Source organism: Rhinopithecus bieti, unplaced genomic scaffold (genome assembly GCF_001698545.2).
Source record: "Rhinopithecus bieti isolate Rb0 unplaced genomic scaffold, ASM169854v2 scaffold_566, whole genome shotgun sequence".
NCBI lineage: Eukaryota > Metazoa > Chordata > Mammalia > Primates > Cercopithecidae > Rhinopithecus > Rhinopithecus bieti.
The window spans coordinates 566,672-586,860 of record NW_016803334.1 but is presented as its reverse complement, the minus strand read 5'-3'; positions in this window follow the sequence as shown (position 1 = coordinate 586,860).

The following is a 20,189-nucleotide window of genomic DNA, read 5'->3' as shown; positions in this document are numbered from 1 at the left end:
GGAATGTATGATATTTTAATACATTCTTAAAATTTGTAAAGATCAAATCAGTGTAATTAGGAACCCCATCACCTTAAATATTTCTTTTCATACTGCAACAAATTTTTAATTATTATTTTCTAGCTATTTTGAAATATACAACAGATTAATGAAAACTATAGTCACCCTAATTATCTATAAGACACTAGATCTTATTTGTTTTATCTAACTGTATATTTGTACCTATTAATCAAATTCTCTTCAACCATTCTTACCCCTACTCTTACCAAGCTCTGGTAAACAGTAATCTACTCTTTATCTTCATAGGATTCAGTTTTTTACCTCCCACATAGTAGTTAGTACATGCAGTATTTGCCATTCTGCACTTGGCTTATTTCCCTTAATATAATGGCCACCACCATCCATGTGGTCTCATCCGTGTGGCTCCAAATGACAGGATTTCATTCTTTTTAATGATGAATAATATTCCATTGTGTGTGTGTGTATGTACATATATTTATACACACCTGTGTGTGTATGTGTATATATCACATTTTCTTTTTCTATTCATTAGGCTGATTCCATATATTGGCTATTGTGAATAATGCTACTGTAATTGTGGGAGTGCTTATGTCTCTTTGATATAGGAATTTCCCTTCTTTTGGTTGTACACCTAGTGTGGAGTTGTTGGGTCATATGATAGTTCTATTTTAGTTTTTGAGGAACTTCCACCGAGTTTTCCATAGTGGATGTGCTAATTTACATTCCCACTAACAGTATATGAGGCTGCCCCTTTTCCCACATCCCTGCCAGAATCTGTTACTCCTTATCTTTTTGATAAAAGCTATTTTAACTCAGGTGAAATAACATCTCATTGTGGTATCAATTTGCATTTCTCTGATAATTAGTGATGGTCTTTTTAAATGTAACTGTTGGCCATTTGTTTTTTCTCCTTTGGGAAATGTATATTCAAATATCTTGCTCATTTTCAATTTGATTGTTTTATTGCTATTGAGTTGTTTAACCTTTATATATTCTCATGACTAATGCCTTAATAGTTAGTTTGCAAAGGTTTTCTCTCATTCATCAGTTGTCTGTTCACTTTGTTACTGTTTGCTTTGCTGTGCAGAAGTTTTATAGCTTGATGTAATCCCATTTATCTATTTTTGGTTTTGTTGTCTGTGATTTTGAGATTATACACAAAAAAAAACATTGGCCTAGATCAATGTCTTGGAACAATTTGTGGTGGTTTTCTTCTAAGAGATTCATGATTTCAGCTCTTAGATATAAGTCTTTAACTATATTCATTAAATTTTTGCATATGAGAGATATGGATCCAGAGTCCCTATTTTGCACATGATTATCCAGTTTTCCCAGCACCAGTTACTAAACACATATTCTTATACCAGTTACTAAAGACGTTACCCTTTTCCCATTGCATGTTCTTGGCACCTTTTTCAAAATTAGTTGGAGTGTAAAACTGCATAGACTTATCTGTAGGTTGTCTATAATGTTCAATTGGTCTATGTGTCTGTTTTGGTGACAATACCATTTTGATTTGGTAACTATAGCTTTGCAGCATAATTTGAAGTCAGGCTGTGTGATTCCTAAACCTTTTTTCTTTTTGCTCAGGATTGCTTCAGCTATTTGGATTGTTTGTGGTTCCATATAAATTATAGGATTTCTTTCTCTATTTCTATGAAGAATGTCATTGATATTTTGGTAGAAATTTCATTGAATCTGTAATTTACTATGAAGTCAGATTGCTATTTTAAGTATATTAAATCTTCCAATATATGAGCAAGGACTTTCATTTTTTGTGTGTCTTCTTCAATTTCTTTCATTTTGTAGTTTTCTTTGTATAGATCTATCATTTCTTTGGCTAGATTGATTTCTAGATACTTTATATTCTTTGTATCTATTTTTAATGGGATTATTTTATATTTCATTTTTATATTGTTCACTGTTGATATATATAAATGCTACTAATATTTGAATGTTGATTTTGTATCCTGCAACTTTACAAAATGTGTTTGTCATTTCTAAGTGTTTTTGGTGGAGTCCTTAGGTTTTCCTAACTATAAGATTATATTGTCTGTGAATAAGGCCAGTTTGACTTCTTTCTTTCCAATTTTGATGCTCTTTATTTATTTCTCCTCCCTAATTGCTCTGGCCAGCACTACCAGTATTATGTTGAAAAAAAAGTGGTGAAAGTTGGCATCCTTGTCTTGCTCCATATCTTAAAGGAAAGGCTTTCAATTTTTTTTCTGATTCATTATGATATTAACTGTGGTTTATCACAAGCGACCTTCATTACTTTAAGGTTAGTTCTTCCTATTCCAGTTTGTCAACTTTTTTTTTTAATCTTAAACAGTTGTTGAATTTTGTTAAATGCCTGTTAAGGATCTATTGATAAAATCATATGATTTTTGTTCTTAGTTCTGTTAGTTTAATGTATCACATTTATTAATTTGCATATGTCAAAACAGTGTTTCATCCCTGAAATGAATCTCATTTAATCATGGTGAATGGTGTTTTTAGCTTGTTGTTGAATTTAATTTGCTAGTATTATGTTGAGGATTTTTGGATCTGTGTCTGTAAGAGATCAGTCAGGGTGGTGAGAAGAATTATAAGGAAAGAGGCAAACCATCTTGGAAGGCCAGGAGGGTTTACAAAAGATTCAGTAGATAATTTAAGCTGAAGATGGCTAATTCTCTTACCCTGATGCAGAAAGCAAAGGGTAGATAACAAGGGAATGTAAAGAAACTTATCTAGATAAATTGGTTCACTTATGTCTCTGGAAACCAACCTTTGATCATTCCCACGCAGGACTGCTCTCTACTCAGGGAGTCAACAATGTTCATTACCCAAAACTTGTGTTCGCTCCAGGTCTTTTTCATTAAATCTGTACTAAATAAATACAAACGGCTCTGACTTAGTAGGGCTGCACTCTCGTCATCAGCGAGGCTGCACTCTCATTGGAGATGCTAAGCAGTACAGTCCCCTAGACACACTATCAGGTAAAAATGCCTGTGTCTACATACTTATTTCATCCATTGGTCTGCCAGGGTCTGTGCGATGGACTCAGCATGCGTCCATCAATGATATTGGCCTATAGTTTTCTTTTTATTCTTGTACCCGTCTCTGGTTTTAGTATCACAGTAATATTGGCCTTGTAGAATGAGTATGAACGTATTTCTTTCTCTTCAATAGTTTTGAAAATATTAACTAGAATTTGTATTAATTATTCTTTTATGTTTGGTAGAATTAAGGATTGAAGCGATTAAGTTTTGGGCTTTTCTTTGATGGGAGACTTTCTTAGGCTTTAGTCTTAGTATTCATTAGGTTTAATTGAGGTTTTCTATTTCTTTAAGTTTCAATTTTGGTAGGTTGTGTGCCCAGGCATTTATTTATTCATTTATTTTAGGTTTTCTAATTTGTTGGTGTATAGTTAGTTATTCATAATAGTCTCTAAGGATTCTTTTTATTTCTGTGATCTGTTATCAAATCTCTTATTTTATTTTGTATCTGGTTTTGTTTATTTGTGAATTCTGTCTTTGTTACTTAATTATTCTAGATAAGGTTTGTCAATTTTACAACTTTTATTTTTGCCTATCTTCGATATTGTTGTTTTAGTCTTGATTTCATTTATTTCTGCTCCTTTAAAAAAATTGTCCTTATGCTAATTTAGAGTGGTTTGTTTTTCATTTTCTAGTCCCCCCCCCCCCCCCCCTTTTTTTTTTGAGACTGAGCCTTGCTCTGTTGCCTAGACCAGATTTCAGTGGCATTATCTCGGCTCACTGCAACTTCAGCCTCCTGGGTTCAAGCAATTATCCTGCCTCAGTCTCCGAGGTAGCTGAGATTACAGGTGGGCACCACCACGCCTGGCTAACTTTTGTATTTTTAGTAGAGACAGTGTTTTGCCACGTTGGCCAGGCTGGTCTCGAACCCCCGACCTCAAGTGCTCTGCCCACCTTGGCCTCCTAAACTACTGAGATTACAAACATGAGCCACCACACCCTGCCTTTCTTTTTTAGTTCTTTGATGATCTTTACTAGGTGGCTTATTTAAAGTCTTCCTACTGTTTCTAAATAAACATTTATTGCTGTAAACTTCTCTTAGTAATGCTTTAGTTCTGTTTCATTGATTTTGGTATGTTGTATTTGCATTTTCATTTGTTTCAAGAGTTCGTTTAATTTTCTTCTTAATATTTTTATTGACCCATTGGTAATTCAGGAATGTGTTGTTTAATGTCCGTGTGTTGGTGTCTCTTTATAGCCTCCCTTTCTTATTGATTTTTATTTTATTACATTGTGGTCATTAAAGACCACAATGGATACTTGATTTGATCTCTACATTTTTTAATTAGTTGAGATTTGTTGTGTGGCCTAAGATAGTATCTATTCCAGGGAGTGTTTCAAGTGCTGGTGAAAAGCAAGTGTATTCTCCAGCACTCGGATGAAATGCTCTATAAATGACAGTTATGCTTATTTGGTATAGTGAGTAGCTGAACTCCGATTTGTCTTTGTTGATTTTGTTCCTGCATAATCTGTCCATTACTGAGAAATGGGTGTTGAATTTCCATACTATTACCATATTGTAGTTTATCTCTCTTTTTACATTTATTAATATTTGCTTTATGTACTTGGGAACTCTGGTGTCATGTATGTAAGTGTTTATAACTGTTATTTTTTTCTTGATGAATTGACCCCTTTGTCATTATTTAATATTGTGTCTTTCAACAGTCATTCATTTGTAGTCTACTTTAGCTGATATAATCGTAGCTACCCAGTCTCTTTTTCATGTTCCTGATGCATGGAATATCTTTTTCCATTCCCTCACTTTCATTCTATGTGGGTTTTATTCGTGAAGTGGATTTGTTGTAGGTAATACATAGCTGGATCTTGGTTTTTTATTATCAATTCATTCAGCCACACCATGCCTTTTAACGAGAGAAGTGAGTCAGTTTGCATTCATTGTTACTGACAAATAAGTACTTAATATTGCTATTATTTTGCCTGTTTTCTCATTTTGTAAGTTCTCTTATTCTTTCTCTCTTAGTAACTTTCTTTGTTAGGTGATTTTCTATAGCAGTAGGTTTTAATTTTCTCATTTTTTTCAGTGAATCTATTATAAAGTTATCCATTGTGATGTCCATGAGGCTTACAAAAAACATCTTATAAAAATAAAGCTATATCACAAAGATGACAAATTAACATATTACAAAGAAAAGATTAAAAACAAACATAAGAAAACAATAAACTCTACACTTTAACTTCATCTGTTCTACATTTTGACTTTATTTTGTCTCAATTTACACATTTTCTTATTGCTTATTACTAAACAGATTCTATAGCTATTAATGTTTATGATAGGTTTGTCTTTTGGGCTTCATACTAAAGTTGTAAGTCGATTGCACACCACAATTACAGTAGTAGTGTATAATGGATGTCCCTGTGTACTTAATATTTCTATTAGGTTTTATATCTTCAATTTTTTGTGTTTGTTTGCTTATGCATTAGTGTTTTATTCTTCCAAACTGAAAAACTCCACTAAGCATTTCTTGTAAGATGGATCTGGTGGTGGTGTATTCTCTCAGCTCTTGTTTATCTTTGGAAGACTTTATCTCTTTTTCATATTTCAAGTGTCACTCTGCTGGATGCAGTATTCTTGGGTAACAGTTTTTTTTTTTTTTCTTTCAGCACTTAGAAAACTTTGTCCCACCTCCTCCTGGCCTGTTTGATTTTCATTGAGAAATCTGTTACCAGAAGCATTAGAGCTCCATTATGTTATTTGCTTCTTTTCTCTTATTTTATTAGCATTGTCTCTTTGTTCTTGATCTTTCTGATTTGAGTATTTTTTGCCTTGTCATAGCATTTTTGTGATCTAGTATTTTTTTTCCTGACCTTCCTGTATCTGGATATTAATCTTTTTCTCAAGCACTTGAAAGTTTTCTGTCATTACTTCTTTGAATAAACTTTCTACCCTCTCTCTATCTCAACTCCTTCTTGACACCAATAATTTTTAAATTTAGTCTTTTGATATAATTTTCTACATTTTGTAAACAATTTTGATTCCTTTTGCTTCTTTTTTATTTCCCCCCCAACTGTATATTTTCCAATAACTAGACTTCAAGCTCACTGATTCATTCATCTGCTTGATTTATTGTAATGTTGGGACTCTCCAAGGAATTTTCATATTCAGCAAATTTATTTCTTAGTTTCAAGCTTTCTGTTTGATTTTTAAGAATCATTTCAATATTTTTGTTAAATTTATCTGACAAATTTTAATTGCCTTTCTGTGCTTTTTTTTTTTTTTCAATCAAAAACTGCTATTTTGAATTATTGGTCAGAGGGTTCAAATATTGCAGCCTCATTAGATTCTGCTGGAGGTTCCTTGCTTTGTCTGTTTGGGGAGCCCATAGTTCCCTGTTTGTTGTTTCTGTGGATGTACATCTATACCTATTTATTTTTGCATTACTTATTTATTTCAGTCTTCTCTGCTGCCTTATTTGATTTTATTGAATATATTTCTTAGAAATTCTTTATAATTGACTTTCTTTCTTTTCTTTCTTTCCTTCTTTTTCTTTCTTTCTTCCTTTCCTTTTTCTTTCTCCTCATTTTCTTCTGCGAGATTTCTCTCTTCTTTTTTGCCACTAAATGGATTCTTGAGCCCAGGCTTGTATCAGTTCTATTGAGTGCCACCATTTTCACATGGGGGAGGTCCCAAAGTGGATATCCCAGCAGTGTAGAAAGGCTGTGTAGGGGTCTGTACTGAGGATACCTGTGGAACAAACTGTTTACAAGTGCTGCTTAATATTCACACTGATTTGTCGTTTTCTTTGGCTGAGTTATAGAGCTGGGTTTTCTGTGTTTCAGATAGTAGTCCAGTCTCTAGACTTTCTCTATCTATCCACAGAAACTGCTCCCATTTCAGGCACTCCCAAAGCTTTCTGTGTGTTGAGTCAGGGATAGGTTTCCTACCAGAAAACCTAAGATGATAGGGAAGGTGTCAATCCCATTTTTTTGTAGTACAAAAACTTTGAGTGGGGGAGAAATTTTATGCATGCTTGATGTGAGTCAGATTAGGGGCAGGATATCATATATGTGAAAGTCCAAATTGCTTACTGTCTGCTTGGAGTTGTTTCATTTCTCTGTGGCCCTGGGAATTATCTGCTCCTCATATTTCAGTTCTGGGATATTGCTGGTGATAATCTTGGCATATATATATACACATATACACACACACACACATATATAATTACACACATATATTTATATATACACACACACACGCTTATATCTATATATAACTTTTACATTATATAGATATATAGTAGATAGATTCTATAAATATAGATATCTATATATCTATATCTATATAGATATATTGTATATCTATATAGATATAGATATACAAAAACTATACCTGTAGTTTTCTGGTAGAGGAATGAATCCAGTTTGCTTCTGTGTCACTGTTTTGGAACTGGAAGTTTAGCTTAATCACAATAAAAAAATCTGAAAAGAGACAAAAATAAAAAATAAACCAGCAAATACTTATATTTGCAGAAAATAGCAAATATAAGAAAATCAATATACTTCTTGCCAAATACCATAAAGCCAGAAAATAATAGATATATTTAAATTACTCAAATGAGACATAAGGTAGAATAATAAGTGCATTTCAATTATTCAAATGAGAAAACTGGTAAACTATTTTTTACCCAGTAGAAATATTATCTCAAAATAAAGCCAAAATAAAATATTCTCATAGAAAATAATGCTGACAAAATCTATCATCAGAACTTTACCCAAGAAATGTTGAATCAAATTTTCATGACAGTAAAAATAAGACCGAGTAGGAAACCGGTATCTATACCAAAATGTGAAAAGCACTGGAAAGGTAAACATGCAAGCAAATGTAAAAAGTAGCTATTATTTATAACGTTATTATAAGTTGTAAGTTTATCACATTAATTAAAAGTGAAGTAATGCTTTTATATGTACAATGTGGTTATGTATATACGTATATTTTAAATCATAGAAAGATTATTAACACAATATGAGTAAGAGTTATTGCTAAAACACTAATAAGGGCCATGAGAAATCACAAATTGCAAAGTAAAAGGAAAAAAATTCAGATAGGGAAAATAGAAAACAAATAGTTATATGACATATTTACTTTCAAACATATAGTTACCTTGAATGTAAGTGGTCTAATTACTATACCACAAAGAAACGGCTGAAATTTTCAGATTTTATAAAATTAGTAGTCCACTTCCTGTCCACTAAGAACCCAATTTTAATATACAAATGTAGACATATGAAGTAAAACAATAGAAAAATTTAGCTCATCACAACATTTTGAGAGGACAAAGTGAACAGATCACTTGTGTCAGGAGTTGAAGACCAACATGGGCAACGTGGTGAAACTTCGCTTCTTCAAAAAAATAAAAAATAAAAATAAAATAGCCAGGTGTAGTGATGTGCACCTGTTGTCCCAGTTACTAGGGAGGATAAAGTGGGAGGACCACTTGCACTCAGGAGGTTGAGGTTACAATGAGCCATGATCACAACTACCCTGGTGTAATACAGCCTGGGTGATAGAATAAGACCCTGTCTTAAAAAAAAATAAGAAAAAGAAAAAAGCAAATGTATATAATACAATAATAATCAAGAGATGCTGAAGTGACTACCTTAATAACAAACAAAGTGGATTCAAAATAAAGATTACAACTGAATATAAAGAAGTTCTATACATAATTGAATGACATTAATTTCCCAAGAAGACAAAAAAATCCTAAGTGAAAATATCCCTAAAAACTGATGTTATAATACATCATAAAGCAAAAGCAGACAAAACATAAAGGAGAAATATACAACATTAAAATAATATCAGAAACTTTAACACTCCCTTCACAGTAATCGATAGAAAGTTAGATAGAAAACTCCATTTAGATATAAAAGATCTAAATGACACTTCCAATTATTCTTGACTTAAATACATCAGAATAGTCTACCTGACAAAAGCATAATAGCCATTGTTTTGAAGTGCACATGGGACAGTCACAAATATGGATCATATCTGGACAATGAGATATAAGAAGTTTAAAAATTTTAAAACATGGAATGTATGTTACTGAATTATATAAAAACTCAAAATAGATCTTAAAATTATCATAGTAAAATCATATTTGAATATTAAACAACATAATTGTAAATAATCCATGGGTTAAATAAGAGCTCAGAAAGAAAATGAAAAGTATCTCATGTCAAATAAAATATAAACACAATATATTAAAATGTGTGAGATGTAGCTAAAACACTATTTGGAGGGAAATTGTAACATTCAATACTTATATTCGAAAAAAAAATCCCATGACTACCTAATGTTCTAGCATAAGAAATAAGAAAAAAATTAGAAAGGTTCTATGCAAGTAGAAAAAGAGGGAACATGGCAGAAATCAACAAAACTGAGCATAGATTAAAAATGCACAAAAGATCAATGAAACCAAATGCTGGATCTTTGACAAGATAAATAAAATTGAGAAACTTCCAGCCAGACTGCCCAAGTTAACAGCGAAGGAGCTTTCAAGTATAAATAATAGCACAAAATATGAATTATTCTTGCATACTTTCTAGATTAAATAATAAAATTAAAATACTTTATGAGCAGTTATATGCCTATGAATTGACAGCTTATGAGAAATAGACAAATGCCTTGAAAGACACAAATTGCCAAAGTTCACTCAAGAACAATTGATAACCTGAAAGATCCTGTATTTATTAAACAAATAGCATTCATATGTAAAACTCTGCAGTAAACTGAAACTGGAACCCTTCCTTACACGTTATACAAAAATTAATTTAAAATGGATTAAAGACTTAAACGTAAGACCTAAAACCATGAAAAACATAGAAGAAATCCTAGGCAATACCATTCAGGACATAGGTAAGGGCAAAGACTTCCTGACTAAAACACCAAAAGCAATGGCAACAAAAGCCAAAATTGACAAATGGGATCTAATTAAACTAACGAGCTTCTGCACAGCAAAAGAAACTATCATCACAGTGAACAGGCAACTTACAGAATGGGAAAAAAAGTTTTGCAATCTACCCATCTGACAAAGGGCTAATATCCAGAATCTACAAGGGACTTAAACAAATTTACAGGAAAAAACAACCCCAATCAAAAGTGGGCAAAGGATATGAACAGACACTTCTCAAAGGAAGACATTTATGTGGCCAACAAACATAAGAAAAAAAGCTCATCATCATTAGTCATTAGAGAAATGCAAATCAAAACCACAATGAGACACCATCTCATGCCAGTTAGAATGGCAATCATTAAAAAGTCTGGAAATAACAGATGATGGAGAGGATGTGGAGAAATAGGAATGCTTTTACACTGTTGGTGGGAGTGTAAATTAGTTCAACCATTGTGGAAGAGGGGTGTGGAGATTCCTCAAGGATCTAGAACCAGAAATGCCATTTGACTCAACAATCCCATTACTGAGTATAGACCCACAGGATTATAAATCATTGTGCTATAAAGACACATGCACATGTATGTTTATTGCAGCACTATTCACAAGAGCAAAGATTTGGAACCAACCCAAATGTCCATCAGAGATAGACCGGATAAAGAAAATGTGGCACATATACACCACGGAATACTATGCAGCCTTAAAAAAGGAAGAGTTCATGTCCTTTGTAGGGACATGGATGAAGCTGGAAATCATAATTCTCAGCAAACTAACACAGGAACACAAAACCAAACACCGCATGTTCTCACTCATAAGTGGGAGTTGAACAATGAGATCACATGGACACAGAGAGGGAAACATCACACACCAGGCCTGTCGAGGGGTGGGAGGCTAGGGGAGGGATAGCATTAGGGGAAACACCTTATGTAGATGACGGGTTGATGGGTGCAGCAAACCACCATGGCACGTGTATACCTATGTAACAAACCTGCATGTTCTGCACATGTATCCCAGAACTTAAGGTATATTAAAAATAAAATAAAACCACAATTAGATCCTATTTCATAACATTTCAGAATAGCTATAATTTAAAAAGTAAAAATAATTAAAGTGGTAATACCAAGTGCTAGTAAGGGTTTAGAGAACTAATACTTTCACAATTAGTAGAAAGCAATGCAAAATGACTGTCACTTTAAAAACCAATTTGGCAGGTTTTAATAAACTTGTATTAAACCTACACTGTTATTACCTGAACCAGGTATCCTACTTGATTTAGTTTGGATTTTTGTCCCCAACAAATCTCTTGTTGAAATGTGACCCCCCATGTTGGAAGTGAGACCTAGTGAGAGGTGTTCGGGTCATGGAAGTTTATCCTTCATGAATGGTTTGGTGAACTCCCTGTGGTAATGAGTTCTTGGTATGTTAGCTCAAACATGAGCTGGTTGTTTAAACGTGCATGGCACCCATCCTTTCTCTTTCTCCCTCTCACTCCATGTGACTCAGTGGCTCCCCTTGCTTTCTGCCATCAGTAAAAGATTTCTGCGGCCCTCACTAGAAGCAGATGATGGCACTATACTTCGTATACAGTCTGCAGATGTGTGAGTCAAATAAACCTCTTTTCTTCATAAATTACCCAGCCTCAGGTATTCCTTTACTGCAATGCAAAATGGACCAACATACTACTCTTAGTCATTTACCAAAGTGAACTAAAAGCTTATATTTACACAAAAACCTACATCTACATGTTTTCAGCAGTTTTAGACTTTCATTGCTAAAAATCAGAAGCAATTTTAATGTCCCTCAACTGGGGAATGGATAAACAGATGAAATAAATTTATCTAATAGAAACTAAATAAAACACACAGTAGATACATGCACCAAAATGGATGACTCGGAAACACATTATGTTATGTGAAATAAGCAGGTCTAAAAGGCTATATATTGGATGATTTTACATATATGTTGTTCTAAAAACAACAAAACTCTAGTATCAAAAAATAGCAAATGTATCACAAAATCAAGCTGGTAGTGGGGAGAGGGTTTGACTACAATAGGACAGGGAAATCTTGCCCAGTATTGGAACTATTCTGTATCTTGATTGAGGTCTGATTACATGTCTGCATGGATTTTTCAAAACTTGTAAATATATGCAATAAAAAGATTAATATTCTTATATGCATATTATACCTCATGAAACAAAATGAAATAAAACCAAATGGTCAAAGTGGCCATTACAGACAAAATAGTTTTTAAAAATAGAGTTTTCTGTTATTTAATAAAATATGTAGCAATATGTAGTTAACATTACATGAATAAGGTATACATAAAATTGTATATGGCTTCTAAAAATGAATATGTATAGGTTACAAATTTAGAGGAATATTATAAGAAGGAATATTTTATTCAGAAGGTTCCAGAAAAAGACTTAAAATATAGAAGAATCAGTGGTGGGGGCACAGGAAGTTTTGTAGAGCAAGAGCTTAAGAGCAGATTTTCTTTCACGAAGAGATGCCTTTTATAACAAAAAACAGGCAAAATCTATGAACAGAAAACTCACAAAATTGATAAGCAGTCGGCAAATAAGTATATAAGAATTCTCACATCATATGTCATTAGAGAATTGCAAATAAGAACAACAATGAGATACTACTATGCACCATTAGGATGACTAAAATTCAAAATACTAATATCAAATATTGGTAAAGATGTGGAGCAACAGGGGCTCACATTCTTTCTTGATGGAAATGCAAAATGGCACAGCCACTTTGGAAGACAGTTTGGCACTTTCTTACAAAACTAAATACACTCTTATCATATGACCCACCAGGGGTGCTCCTGGATATTTACCCAAAGAATTAAACCTTATGACTACAAATTAACTTACACAGAAATGGTTACAGCATCTTTATTCATAATTGCCAACACCTGGAAGCAACCAAGATGTCCTTCTATATGTGAATGAATAAACAAACTATGGTAAAATCATACAATGGAGTAGAAAAGTAAATTAAATAGAGAGCCATGAAAAAAACATGAAGGAAACTTACATGCATATTGTGAAGTGAGAGAATCCATTTGAAATTGTATATACTATATAATTCTAATGATATGACATTCTGGCAAAGACAAAACTCTAGAGACAGGAAAAAAAATTAGATGTTTCCAAGACTCCCAAGGAAGAGATAAATAAGTGAAACAGGGCAAATTATTAAGGTAGTGAAACCATTCTGTATGATAGTATAATGGTAGATACATGTAATTATACATTTATCAAAATCCATCAAATGTATTAGGCTGGTGCAGAAGTAATTGCACTTTTTGACATTACTTTTAACAGCAAAAAATGCAATAACGTTTGCACCAACCTAATACAGCACATAGGGTGAGCCCTAATGTAATCTATTGACTTTAGTTAATAATAATATGTCAATATTAGTTCATCAATTATGACAAATGTATCACAACAATGCAGGATGTTAACAAAAGTGGAAACTGAAAGAAGGGGCATTAGGGGATTTACGGGAACTTTCACTGTACAATATCCTTGTAAATCAAAAAAAAAGTACTATTTTTGAGCAAAAAAGAAATAAAATTTATTAAGACTAAACCAAAACAAAAAATGTTTGTGCTGAACGCTTACCTGTCTGTGCTGGACAAGTAGAGTCACATTCGATTTAGTTGCAAGCTTGCTTTGTCAATGTAAAATGAAAATATAAACAATGCTACAGTTCCAAAAATGCTTAACCTGACAGAGGGGAGTTTTTAACCATACACAAACAATCAGTGGAGTTGTTTATTTGAGTATCTAGTGATATAAGAATCATTCTTTGCACATCAGAGCAGGCAGTCATCAGTAATATGTTTGAAGAGCGAGGATTTAGAGGCACTAGAGCAGGATTAATATTGCTTCTGATTTACAGAGAGTTAAATGTCTAGAAAACATAGTAAACATAGAAAATATACACTCACTTCACAGGTGAGTTACACTTCTCATGGAAATATAATAAAATATACTAATACATATAAAATTAAAAATCAGGCACCCTGCCTTTTGGACATATGAGTTATGTAGATGGTATACTAACGACAGCAACAATAACAGCCAAGTAAAATATATGAAAGATGACTCAGCAGTACACTGATAACAAGCCACAAAGAAGGAAAAGTTGAAGATTATTACAGCTGTAATGCCTTTCATTAGAAGCACAGGAGAAGGAAATGCAAAATTAAAACTTTTCACAATGGATAAAAATGGAAAGACTCAAAGTGATAAGTAAAAAGGTCCTTTTGGAGGGAATTCCCTTTTTACCACATGTCCTCATCTATCTTGGAGACATTGAGCTAGAGTCACTTTCAGGATAGATACAAGTTGGTTTTGTCAAGGAGGGAGGAAAGATTGTGAGAAGGCATTATTACCGTGTTTAATGATATGATATGTACAGCTGGATTTAATTAGGGCAAAGTGATAAGTGATGGTTATAGCATAAGAATTAACACAGATGGTAAAAAAAAGACAAATTTAGTATCTTCAATCTGGAAAATGTCAGGCTTAGCATAGATAATGAAGTCCTAGAAAATAAAGAATGAAATAAATGCTCTACTTGAAATGGTAAATGATTTTAGGAAGGAAAGCATGCATACACTATACTTGGAATTTCTAAATAGATAATGACTATATTAGCTTAAGTCAGGTTCTCTGCTATATCAACTCTATGAGTCCAAAAATTGAAAACGTCTGGCAAGATAATAAATATTAAGCTAAAAAGGTTAGACTGTTATTTTAGAATGAAAATAATAAAGTATAATGGCAACAATTCAAATTTCAAATTACTTGTTATTAAATGCCTTGCCACAAGATATATAACCTAGTCTGTTTTAAATTGTTAATTATATCTATAGATAATATTTAGGAAAGATGAGCTTTATGTATTTAATTATCCAAATTATTACTGGAAAAAAATTGGTTATCTGTATTTTATGCAATATCAATTCTAAGTCAAATCCTATCATAAACATAATTGATACACTACTATTTAATGCTGAGGTATCTGAAAGATGTTATCATCAACAGAAAAAAAACCGGTAGTTTTAAACTAAAGGAGAAATTGATACTAGCTTTCTAATGGAAGAACAAAAGTAATTTTTTAAAAAAAACGGAATTTCACTCTTTTTGCCCAGGCTGGAGTGCAATGGCGCCATCTCGGCTCACCCTAACGTCCACCTCCCGAGTTCAAGCGATTCTCCTGCCTCAGCCTCCCAAGAGAACAACAGTAATTTATACAGAGAGAGAGAGAGAGAGAGATGTTGATGCCAAAAAACATAAGCTAAATATTATTGTGGCCATGATACAGAAGAAAAAACTAAGCAGCAATGAAGACTGCAGTCTTGGGCCTACCAGGGTTTAGTCCATGCAGAAGCAATTAGAGTTGTATTCATTTTAGAATAAAGCTGTCTCTAGTTATTCAAAATATTGAAACCGGCAACAGTTAAACCAGAGGCTGCTGTTGATCTCCTCTGCCCAGAAAGGAGGTCCAAACAATCTGTAATTAACTTTTCCCTGAAATGTTCGTCTATATGAGTAGGAGAAAGGCAAGTCCAGCTGACTCTATTTTCATTATCCCCAGCCTTACCATTGAGGGCAGACAACATCAAATCACCTGTAAACGAGCTGGTTCTTCAGAGGAAAATCAGAGTCTAGTGGGAGGCTATAGAGATTAAAAAAAAAGGCGGGGGGGGTAAGACAAAATGAAAAGAAAACAAAACAATAGGTTAGTGATGCAATGAAGAGAGAAAAAAATTAACGCTTGCTAAATATGAAAACAAAAAAAAACAAAAAAATGAGCAAAATAAACACCAATAAAGTTTTAAACATCAACAATTAAAATATATCATTAAATACATCATTAAATGGAATATCAATGTGAAAATTATTTTAAAAATAAATAATGAGTAGATATACCATGTACATGGATGATGTATAATCCACCTCAAATTATATTTTTCTGTACAGTGTGAGCTAGAGCTAGTTTCATTTTTTTTCTGAGTAATCTGTTGTCAAAGAATGAGTTATTGAAATATTCTGCCTTTTCCCATTGCTATGCAGAGCTAAACTGATCATAAATCAAGCAACAATGTGTTTGAATTTGTTTATGAGCTCTCTGTTCTGTTACTTTGGTTTATTCACTTATTTTCATACAGTGTATTTTAACAGCTATAATTTTATTACAAATTTGTATATTTCACTCATTTCTTTCTTTAAAAAAGTATTAACTATTTATGGTTATTGCACTTCCTGTGAATGCTGCAATTAGCTTGGAAAATTTTAATTATTCTTTGAAATGTTGATTGCTTTTGCATTGTATCCTAAAGTGATATGGAATAAATTTACATGTTTAAAATAATAAATTTCCAATTCATGAGCAAGTTCTATCTCCCCACTTAATTAGGTTTTTTTTTTTAAGAGTGTTGTATAATTTTAGGTTATTATAAGTTATTTAATATTTTTGGTGATACTGAAAATAGTGTCTTCCTGAAAACATTTGCTTTTCCAAATTAATTTTTGAACATATGAAGAAACAATTACTTTCATTTAATAGTACATGTAGCCATCAGTATGTTATATATTTGTTTACTTATTTACTACATTTTTATTTTTAGAAGCTTTCACTAAAATATTAGTTTCCTGTGGCACTATGGCTTTACCATTCTGTTTCCAGTATCTTAAAAAATCTGACCTACAATTGATCTAAATAAAGATTAAGCGAATAAATAATTTGTTGAATTAATGAAGGAATGTATAAATATTTAGAAACCATACTTTCTAAAATCCAATTAGTAAGGTCTCATGAAAATGGTATTCAATTCTCATGGTTGCTTAATAGATTGGAATTTATTGACTATTTTAACAAACTTAATTCAGGGCATCCTCCATCCCAATACAACTTTAAACATGTACTTTGTCCCACCTTTGTATTTAGTGAAATATCACTTCCTTTCCTTTCATTATTCCCTTTTCCAATGTCCCTCAATCATGGCTAGTTCTGTGAAAAGAGCATTATAGCGGCAATAGAAGAAGTGAGAAAAAGTCAAGGGAAAATGATGAGGATTTACAAATAGACAGTTCTTTCAATTCCTTCTTTCATTATCTGTTCTCAAAAACACTTCAATAGTGAGTTTAAAGGTCCAATAATGTGCCGGGCGCAGTGGTTCATGCCCATAATCCCAGCACTTTGGGGAGGCCAAGGCGGGTGGATCACGAGGTCAAGAGATTGAGACCAGCCTGGCCAACATGGTGAAATCCCGTCTCTACCTAAAATACAAAAAGCTGCTGGGCACCTGTAGTCTCAGCTACTCGGGAGACTGAGGCAGGAGAATCACTTGAACCTGGGAGGCAGAGGTTGCAGTGAGCCAAGATTACCCCACTGCACTCCAGCCTGGCAGCAGAGTGAGCGTCTCAAAAAAAAAAAAAAAAAGAAAAAGAAAAAAAGGTCCGGTAATGTACAATGTTATATAGTACAAAGGAAACTTTGAATTTGATGTTTACACTCATACTGTTAAGGAAAATAACCAAAACTTCTCAGAAGCAAAATAGACATAAACAAAACAAAACATTATCCTTTTAATTCATGTGACAACATGCTGCTTTCTGTGACAATCATTGCAGGATATCTCTTTGAGTTAATTTTACTCATTTTTTTTTTTCTAATTGAAATTGGTGCCCAATACCTAAGAACATAAGAGAGCTAAAGTCCTTTATAACATTTCTAGGATTTTAGTCTCTCATTGGCATGCTTCATCTATGGTAAATATTTTGGCTGAGTATAACTCTCTACCAAAGAATTAGCAGCCAGTTCCCAATTCCTGTCCTAGACCTGCAGAGAACAATTACAAAATAGTGCTACTCATATCATATTTTGGAAATCTTCTACATAGAAAAAAGCAAAATTTCTTGAAGTCATGGAGCTCTCCAAATTGTTTCTGGCCACATATCAACTGTTCTTTCAAATATGCCTGATATTAATTTTTTCTACTAAATAAAGGAAACAACTGCACCAGCAGGACAAAAAAACTATTTTGTAGTTCTTGCTGAGAAGGAAAGAATGGCAGTTTATGTATCTGGCAAATGATAGGCCTCTCTACTGAGACTTCCAACAAAGATGTTAAATGCATCTCAAAAGACTTGATACTATTCACTTCTTATGGTTGGCCTCCTATTTAGTCTTTGAAAATATATTGCATAATATAAAAATAATGGAAATTAAAGAGAGTTACTGGGAAGTTAGGCTTTTCACATGATTAAAGAACTCACCATCTTTAAAATGGAGAGTAAAAACACAGAAACCGGAAAATAAATCCAGTATTGAAAATGTAAATTAGTTTGAGTTGCACATAGGAAGTGAAAACAGGAAGGCATGATTCTTCAGTTTATGAAAGTAGAATAGTGATTGGTGGCTATTTTAGGATACCAGTTAAGGAAAATGCCCAGTCATAAAATCTTAAACAGGATTAACTATATATAAATTAATTTAAGAAAGCACCATAACCACATAGAAATCTGAACTGCAGGATTTTTGTTTCTCTCTGTTATAAATAACTTTTAATGTTATGTCTATTAACCTCAGATGACACCAGGTCAGAAAAATATACAAATAACTAAATATTCCCAATGGTTTTAATGAATACAAAGAGCAATAAGATGCTTTTATTTTGCTTCTATTACTACAATCTTTTTCATTCATATACTATTTGTTCAGCCAAAATGGATTTGGAAACTACAATAAATATACAAGTTATGATACTGTTCCCATATACAGAAAAATAAAGAAATTATCTCTATTTTTTTGAGATCTTTACATTTTCTTTAGGATGATGAAAGATATGGATTTGAAAAATTAGGAAAATATTTAGACACTAACAAATGAATGAAGATTATATGAGTAAGAATTTAAAACATTCTGTTCCAAATTTTTCACATAGCATTCACACAAATGATGATGTTTATGGCATGCTAAGGTAGGGTTCAGGAAGGGAACTTGTAGCTGGATCGATTCAGGACCACACTAGTTATCATCTGGATGCTAAAGGGAGTAGTTGCTCAGCACAGCTGCAATTCTTTTGTGGTACACCCGCCTGTACTGCCCAAGTCACATCGACTGTCATGTTTGACTTAAGTAGTACCCAAATGGGGGATTGATAGAAAGTATCATCTTGTATTTGTTGACTACTGAATCTTATTTTCAATACACATGAATTCATAGATGAACATTCTTGATTAAACTAATAATGGAAGAATGCATGGTGAGAAGATGTGGATCAAGAAATAATTGTATTTAAAGAAAATAGACAGCTTAGGTTAGGCAAAAAATGAGGCTATGAAGATGCTTATAAAGAATGTGGTGAGAAAATCTGGAATTTCAGTAGAAGTCACAATTGAATATGATGGACTGAGATTTTATATGATCCTCAAAAACAAGTTGAAGAGAATTCATTTAGAATATCTGAGAATTATCTGACAGTTTTGGGAGACAGTGTCTGATTTGAAGTTGTTGTCAAAGATATTGTGTATTGCCCTATTACTGAAATCTATAAATTTGCCTGCAAGCTGGCTAAAACTTATAAGCAATTCTTCATTTAGCACATTATTAAATAATCTAAACTCTGTACTCTTCTTTTAGGAAGAGCCTTGAACCAAATTCACATGACTACAACAGCAGCCCGTTTGAATACAATTTCGGTTGTAGCTCATTTTCTCTAAAACATCATCACATATATTAAGTAAACTTAAATGCTACTTTACTTTTGTAAAATTAAATGTTATCAAATTTAATAAAAAAGCATAATTCCAGATAAACTTTTTATACTTGAAAAAAAATCATTAGTTGGCTGTCTCAGGAATGCATGTCTCATCAATTAAAAAGAACAGGTTCTTGATTTGGCCCACTGTCTTTGGGATCTTTAACATATTCTCATACATGCAAGCACAGGCACATACACAATTGAAATAGGGTAGTGAAAGTATTCCTTGAAATGCTTTAATCCACATTACAAGACCAAGCACATGGTGAGAAGAAGGCTTCTATATTAATGCTCTACCTTCACACCACTTCTTCTTCAACTTAGCCATTACTTCTTGAATATTTTGTGTGAATTTTTGGTAAATGTTCACAAATTATTTCCGTTTCTTTTGTACAGCTTCATATATCTTTTGAGAAGAAATGGGAAATTT